This window comes from Lemur catta, chromosome 1 (assembly GCF_020740605.2).
Source record: "Lemur catta isolate mLemCat1 chromosome 1, mLemCat1.pri, whole genome shotgun sequence".
Lineage (NCBI taxonomy): Eukaryota > Metazoa > Chordata > Mammalia > Primates > Lemuridae > Lemur > Lemur catta.
Window position 1 is genome coordinate 199,541,234 of NC_059128.1, and position 8,955 is coordinate 199,550,188.

Here is an 8,955-nt window from a genome sequence, read left to right on the forward strand (position 1 = left end):
GAAATAATAGTAACTTTAGAGAGGAAAAACCTGGTAAATTCCACCTTAACCAATGATCTGGGCTAACATCACCAGTAATAAGACATGCATTTACCCTCTGATAATATACTGAGAAAGACAAAACATTACTTATGTAGTATTCTTGCTCAAAACACATAGTGTCATAATCATGAGAAAACAGGAGACAGATCAACATTGAAGAACATTCTACAAAACTGACCAGTACTCTCAAGAACGTGAAAGACAAGGAAAGAATGAAGACCACCGCAGATTATATGAAGAACAAAGAGGCAATGTGGGATACCTGATTAGATCCTGGAGCAAAAATAGGACATAGGAGGAAAACTGATGATGGAATTGGAACAAGGTCTGTAGTTTAGTTAATAGTATTGTTACAATGTTAATGATCTGCTTTTGATAATTAAACTAAGATGTTATTAACTTACTAATGGTAGCTGACTAAGGGGTATACATGAGCTCTGAACTATTTTCAAATTTTTTGTAAGTCAAAAATTGCTTCAAAATAAAAAATTAAAACAATTTCTTTAAAATTTTAATCTAGACTCAGAAAGGAGAATACATAAATATATGTGTGTAGTTTGCCATTTTGAAATGAAAAAGCATACATTGACTTTATGATTAATTTTTTTATTATGGTAAAAAACATATAACATAAAATTTGCCATCTAAACCATTTTTAAGTGTACAGTTAAGTAGTGTTAAGTATATTCACATTGCTATGAAACAAGCTCCAGAGCTTTTTCATCTTGTAGAACCAAACCTCTCTATCCATTAAACAACTTCCCTTTACCCCCTCCCTTCAGCCCTGGTAAGTACCATCATCCTACTTCCCATATCTATGAATTTGACTGCTTTAAATACGTCATATAAGTGGACTTGTCTAGTATTTGTCCTTTTACGACTGACTTATTTTATTTAGCATAATATCATCAAGGGTTTTCCATGTCATAGTGGATAGCAAGATTTCCTTCCTTTTCAAGGCTAATAGTCCATTGTATGTACGTACCACATTTTGCTTCTCCATTCATTTGTCAATGGACATCTGAGTCTCTTTTACCTCTTGGCTATTGTGAATAGTGCTGCTATGGACATGAAACTGCAAATATCCTCCTGGAGACCCTGCTTTCAATTCTTTTAGATGTACACTCAGAAGAGGGATTGCTGGATCATATGGTTTACATTCACTTTTACTTTTCATAGTGACATGTATCACATACACAAAGAGTACGTTATACATATGCATACAAATACAAATGTGATGATTACTTTTATGTGTCAACTTGACTGGGCCATGCCATGCCCAGATATCTAGTTAAACATTATTTCTGGGTATGTCTGTGAAGGTGTTTCTAGAAGAGGTTAGCATTTGCATTGGTGGACTCAGGAAAGTATATTGCCCTCCCCAACGTAGGTGGTCATCACCCAACCTGCTGAGGGGTCCAAATAGAACGTAAGATAGAGGAAGGTTGAATTTCTTCTCTCTGCCTCACTGCTTGAGATGAAACATCGGTCTTCTCCTGCCCTTGGACTGAGACTTACACCATCGGCTACTTTGGTTCTCAGGCCTTTGTACTCATACCAGAGCTGCTCCTCTGGCTGTCCTTCATCTCCAGCTTACCAACGGCAGGTCATGGGATTCTCAGTCTCCGTGAGAAATTGTGAGCCAATTCCTTATAATGTGTGTTCTCTCTCTCTCCACCCCCCCATATATATAAAATAAATTTCTTTCTCTGTTTATATATATATATACACACACACATACATACATATACTTATATATAGATATAGCCAATATATATGTACCTCCTATTGGTTCTTTTTCTCTAGAGGGGCCTGAGTAACACAACACAGTATGGATGAAATTTAAAGAATAGTAGTAAAACAAGCATTCATTTCTCACTGTCAAGCTTAAGTAGTACCAATACCTTGAAATTCACTGTGACCCCTTTTTTGATTTTACCACCAATACCTCCTACCAAAGTAACCACTATTCCCAATATTGTGTTAATCATTTCCCTCTTTTCTTTATGGTTTCATCATATGTGATTTTTTTCCCGAGTAATGTATTGTCTAATCTATTTAACAGTGAATTTCTATGGTGTATAAGCTAGATAAAACTCTGTAAGGCTATAATCAAGGTGTCTGTAGCTGAGCCATCTCAAGGCTCAACTGGGAGAGAATCTGCTCAGTCCCATGGCTGTTGGCAGGGTTTAGGCACTTGCCGGGTGTTGTCTGGTGACATCAGTTCTTGGTCATAGGAGCCTCTCTGTGCAGCAGTTTATAGCATGGCAGCTGGCTTCTCCCAGAGTGACTGAGGAAGGCAGGAAGAGCGAACAAGCAAGGAGGAAGTCAGTGTCTTTTTTTGTAACCTAATTATGGAAGTGACATATTGCTGTATTCTATTGTTAGAAGCAAGTCACTAGGTCCAGCCCACACTCGAGGGGAGGAGATTACACAAGGGCGTAAGCACCGGAAGGTGGAGTGTCATTGGGGGTTCTCTCAGAGGCTGCCTGCCTCAAACAACCAACAGCAACTGGGAGGTCAAGAGAAAGAGCAGGGTTGGAACTCAGGGAAGGACAATCACTTCTATTTTAGACATATTCACTATAAAATGTTGATGACTATTTAGGTGGAGATGTCTTTCTAGAAATTAGGTGTTGAGGCTGAGGCTTAGGTACTAGATCAGACCAAGAGGTGGAGATTTAGGTATCTTCAGCCTGTCAGTGGCAGTTCAAATCATAAGGATAGAAGCAAATATCACCCAAAGAAAATGTGCACGCTGAAGTGGGGAGCACCAATATTTAATACACATGCAATTAAATTTAGTCCACGAAAGAGATATAATTGGGATGACAGAGGCAGAAGGAAAATCAAGGGTGAAAATCACAGAAACCAAGAAGGAGAGACTTTCAAGAAGACGGGAGTCATCAGTGTCAACAACTACAGGGAAGTCTGCTAAGATGAGTATTGGAAAGTATTCACTGAATTGGAAATTAAGCGCTGGTGGCTTTGACAGGGCTGGTTTTCATGGACCGATGGTAATAAAAGGCAGATGCTTTGATTGAGGACTGAATACCAGCTAAGGAAGTGGAAGCACTCAATGAGTTTAGACTTTCCTTTTGAAAAGGCTAGAAGCACGTTATACACCATTTCTGGTCTGAGTGTATGGGTATACTCACATGGCTATTTGAGAGTGATGAAAAGTTGGCATTCAATAAAAGGCTGAATTTTAAAATATTTCCTCTAACTGTCTCTATATAAAAGATGATTCTGAATTTCTTGAGCATGTATTTGTTCCTGTGCTCTTTAAAAATGGAAAATATTTCCACAGTTGCTGACCATATGAAATGCATTTCCCATCACCAATCTCATAAATATTCAGCTATTGTACCTTTCCCCAAACATCCAGAGATTTATTCATTATATTGAATTGCAATCTCACCCTTCCTTTCTGCTCCTTTGTAAAGAGAAAGATAATATTTCGGCAGTTTTTGCAGTGCCTCAGTCTTGAGGGAATGTAAATATAAGCATAATTGATTTTCTGAACTTGCTTTTCCCTGCTATGTTCCAGTGCTTTATGCATTATAGGTGGAATGACTGACAAATCAGCCCTGATTGCTAATTAGAATGCAGAATATATATAGAAAGCATAGCACATATATCCAGTTTGCTCTCAGTGCAAACCCTGGAAATGAGAAATCTCTCAGTGCTCTAGTGTTTGTTGTCTATTTTCCTGCTCTTTTTCTTTGATTCAACCATTGAGGGATTACACTAGCTCTGTCTGCCAGGTCAGGGGTGATTGTTAATTAAATGGTGGAGTTCACTTTGCCCCACCTTGAGTCATCTTTCTTTCCCCTGCCCCCTCCAAAGTGACACTCTTTCCTCAAAAAGCATTTCTTCTCCTCCCATGTTGGCTGCATAATGAAGGCAGGTGCTCTTATCCCTGTTTGAAGCCCGAATCTTCAAGGTAATTTTACTTCAAGATTTGGCGAAATAGGAATTCTCTCCTCTCCCCTTTCTAACTCCTGGAATAAAGAGGTCTTTTTGTGTCAGTGTGGGTAATGGCAAGGCAAGATCCCTGGGGTTCCCATTCTTCCATGTATCACCTCAGCAATCAGCCCTGGCCCTGAAAGGAGAGGCCATCTTTGCCTTTGTGTTTGAAATGAGAGTTCACTATTCACACCAGGAAATCTGTGAGCACCTGCAGGCTGAAAAGTCAAAATTGATTTCCTTTCACCCTCTCACTAATCTGAATGTCACCTCAGAAGCTCCCAAGATTTAATTGGTCTGTGACAGCTTCATGGTAAACACAGCCCTCTATTGAATGATTAAGAATATTAATGAGGGTCGGGCACTGGCAACTCAGAGGGGCAGGGATCTTCTTCTCCTCCTGGGACCTTGTCATTAAACATTTGAATAGAACTTGATTGTTGTAAGTGCTTTAAACTGATTTCTCTTTGTTTATTTGAAGGTGGCTTGGAAGCATCATAGCAGATTGACCTATATGAAATTGCCAATATTTGTATGTTTTTGAACTTTAAAGATGGCAATTTCATAAGTTTCAGCTACTGTCGGAGAAATGGAAGATTGAAGCCTGTAGAAATGAAATGAATTCTGAGTTCCCATCAAGAGTCTTTGTCCTTATAACCAATGGATTAGGAAAGTCATATATTTTTTCATTAACAAAACATTTGTTTCATATCCATTCTTCACTGCTTAAATACCCAGTAGGCAGATCAGCTATGCATGTAGGGACCCACAGAATAGGGCATTATGTTTTCTTTGATTTAGTTCAAAATCATTTAGCATAGAAAGTATGATATATATATGTGTGTGTTTAGTTAGTTTAACTTACCTCCAGGGGCAGCTTGCTAATATTTGAAGTACCCTAATCAGAAATACACACTCCTGGGGAGGTTAGTTAGCATTTGAAAGACTCTAATCAGGTAGCTACTGTAAATGTTTAACTCTCAGCCATCTCAATTAGCACTAGAGGGTCTATTAACTAGCCTGAGGGATGCTAGCAATAATTTTAAATTAGTGAAATAAGTACTCTTCAAGATAAGTATATTGGCTAGAAATAGGGCATAGGCACTACTGCCCTTGCATGAACAGAGTATAAAAATCTAGGGTGCACTTGACCCAGGGCTCTGATTCCCATTAGAAGGTTGGCTGAATCCTGTTACAGGGATATGGATGCATTTGCCTTTAGTGAGACTTTCTTCAAAAGTGCCTGTTGCAATGCTTACAAGGACACACAAAGGAGAATTCATGGTGCTTATAATACTGGATATATTGTTGTATGTGATTGGGTTTGTCTTCAGAAAAAAACATTCTGACAGCAGGATAGAGGATGCATTGGGGTGTTCAGGAGCTGGAGATAGAGTGAAGAGCGTGAGCCTAGATTGAAGGTTCTGGTAGTTACATAGCAAGCCCTGAACTAAGGTTGTGGCATATGAGTGGATGGAATAGACAAGATAGATTAGAAAGATTTGGAAGAGAAAAAGAAATGAATTCAATGAGTAATTGGACATTGAAGGAGGGCATGTAGGTGAAGAGGAAGCTATAAAGATAGCTTCCAGGGTATCTGATTTTCATGGTACCATTTACTAAAATATAGAAACAAAGGTAAGAAGGAGATAGGGGGATCACTTGAGACTAAGTTACTTTTGAATAAGATAAATGTGAGATGTCTATAGAACATCCAGGTGGAGTAGTCCAATAGGTATATATATAACATGTATACACACAGGTACACATATCCATACTTGCTATCTGGAGTTCAGAAGGAAGACCTGGGCAGGAGATAGATATTTAATGCAGTCAGCAAACAAGTATTAGTCATTGTTTATACTCCAAACCAAGGTTGGGGTTATCCTTGCCCTCATTATTATTTTGGTATTTGACAGACACCAAAATAATGGGGGTACATTTGAAGTCTTGAGAACAAGATCACCTAGGGAGAGTGTGGAGCTAAAAGTGCAGAAGGAGGAATATGTGGATGATTAACATTAAAGATGCAGGAGGAAAAAGGACAAATGAATATGACTGAAAATGGGAAGAATTGGCCAAATAAATAAATAGGAAAATAGGAAGAGAATGAACCAAGAAAATAAAGGATAACAAAGTTTCAAGAAAGGAATGGTATCAAATATTGTAGAGATCAACTATAAAAAGGAATTAAAACATCCCTTCAATTTGACATGGAGGTGCATGAAAGAGAACATTTTCCTGTAGTGGACTGGAGGCTGAGGACTGAGGAGAGAATGAGAAGAAACAGAGTGGAAATGAGTCTTTAAAAAGCTTGACCAGAGAGGGATAGCAGAGATTACTGGGCAGGGCGTTTTGGAGAGAGAGAGTGGCCAGAACTCTGCTTCCTACTCTATATGATAGGGAGGCAGAACTCTATGAAAGTGACTTTTAGGGAAATGAAACAGGGTGAAATAGTCCAAAACCAAAATGCTAAAATAGTAAAGGAGATATTAAAATAAATTATTAATTTAAAACCTTGTCATTTTAAAGAAAACAGATGCCCCAGTAGCTTTATATTTTAGGATGCAACTTGAGAAGTGTTGGCTTCTCTAACACAGACCTATCATGGAAGCATCAAGTAGACAGAAGGTGTCCCATGAACGTGCTCACTGCAGTGGCGGGTTGGAGGAGAGGCGCCATGACCAGAGAGGCCCTTTCATCTCTGCTAGAGCTTTGACAGGCCACTTTATGTGGGACATGATTCCAGGAATGACATGCCATTACAAGTGAGTCAGCATTTCTGGGACTGTCACAGTTTTACTGGAAGTACTACCTTATCTTCCTGAACAATTAGTTTCAGGAAATATGACAGAAAAAAATTTCAAAGCTCTGACCTCTCCAAATTTACTCTTTTATTTTTTCAAATCCTCTACAGAGTTGTTCAGAATTAAGAATTGTTTTCATTAGAAAGTACGTGTGGAGTCTATTGGCTGTTAAAGGCAGCCAAATCCAGCCTCAGGACCAAAGGTGAGACATTACCTAGTCTAGAACTAAAAACATAGCTTTTGAGGTCAGATGGGCTTTGGCATAAGTCCCAATTGTAATTCATTAGCTGTATGACCTTGGACAAGTTACTTAGCCTCTCTGAGACTCAGTTTCCACAGCTGTATAATCAGAGATAATAAAAACAACTTTACAGGAATGTTGTGAAATAATATACATGAAGTGTTTTGGAAGAAGTAGTTTGTTCAGTCACTAATAGTTGCTATTTTTTTTTTTTTTTTTTGTATATGAATTCGCTTGACTTGATTGGTTACATTGAGTGGCATTGTTCAGCATCTATGATGGGCAAAATACTCTGCTTACATATGCTGCAAAAAGATAAGAAATAGCCAGTATAAATGATGTAAATAACTCTTCTTCATTTACACCAATAGGTCAAGAAAGAATGGAGTGAGAGTGTTGCAGGAAGAATTTAGACTACAGTACAGCAGAATACAATTTCAAACCACAGTAGAATGCCATCATGCCATTATATAGGGAGTCAATAAGAAATCTTCAGTGGAGATTTAAAAGAAAAGGATAGTAATTGTTACTTTGACATGATTTAAATGCTAGAAAATGATGATGTCATTCCTATGGTTTCATGTTATCTTTATTGTTTTATACTCTTAGAGAGGCCTGGGCCACTTCCACATTTTGAAGCAACTAGTATATTTATTTTCAAACAGAGAAATGTCAAAACAGGATTAAAAATTGTAGTATGTTTAAAAATATGTTTATATATATGTCTATATATCTATTATCTATGATCAATTAATTGTTTTAACACAAAAATACAGTGTAGTATAAATAAGCTTTTCATAAGATAGTCACAAGATTTATAAAAACCTATTTCAAAGTGTCCCATAGGCACTATGAAGAACATCTTTCAATCTTGTCACTGTATCCATCATAAGCATACTTGGGAGGGCACCACATTAGCCCTTTCTGCATGTGAGGTCCAGGCCAGCGGCCTTCCTGCTACAAACCCTTGGGATGGACTCTGACCAGTACCTCTGAAAGCACAATCCTTAGCATATCATAGGTGCTCAAGAAAAGTTTGTTGAATTAATCAATGAATTCCCATGCCCTGATTACCACTTAGGAAGCTTGCTGAAGATCTTTAAAACTAGCGTGCTGCCAAATTTGGGTAACAGCTTGAGATTCCATTTATTTTACAAAAGGGAAGAACACGTTTCCTTTGTCGGGCTTTTGCACTCTTTATCTGGCTGACTGTCTTTTAATCAGAGTGCTCGGTGCTGAGCAGAAGAGGAGAAGTGGTAGATGATGAGGGACATGGACAAAGGAGGTCCTTCAGGTTCAGTTTGCATGGGTTGTTAATTATTCAGAGTGCTTGAGGTTTTGGGGTTTTTGTAATGCACAAATGACACAGCATCAACTCTGCAGTATACAAATAGGAGAAGTCAATTCTATCAGCAGTAGCAGTTGAGCATTTTTAATTTCCCTAGAAATTAAGAGAAACCCATCTGTTTTTAAATGCAGGGCTTTTCTCTAATCCATAATCCCTATTTGTAATGATAATTCAAAGTGCGCTAACACCGGAAACACAACCGCCATCTTTAGACTTCATGTATCTAGGATAGATTATGCCAACTAACCTCATGCAAGATGCTTGCTGTCATCGCCAGACCTCCTTCTCATCTCAATATGATTCACTACTGACAGAGAAAAAGCAGGGGAAAGCATTTAAATCCTCCTTAAATTGATGAGGCTTAGCAGGCTCAGCTCTGAAGCCCTCTGAGTCCCGAGGGCCTGGTTTTGCCATTCTAGATGGAATAATGCTTCTGTTCATTCCCTCAAAGTAGGTAATTAATTCCTGGTAGTGTCCTGGAGAGAAGATGAAGGCAGGTTGCTTTAGTTTTGAGTCTTTAAAGACTCTGGTCTCTGTTGCCCATGGGA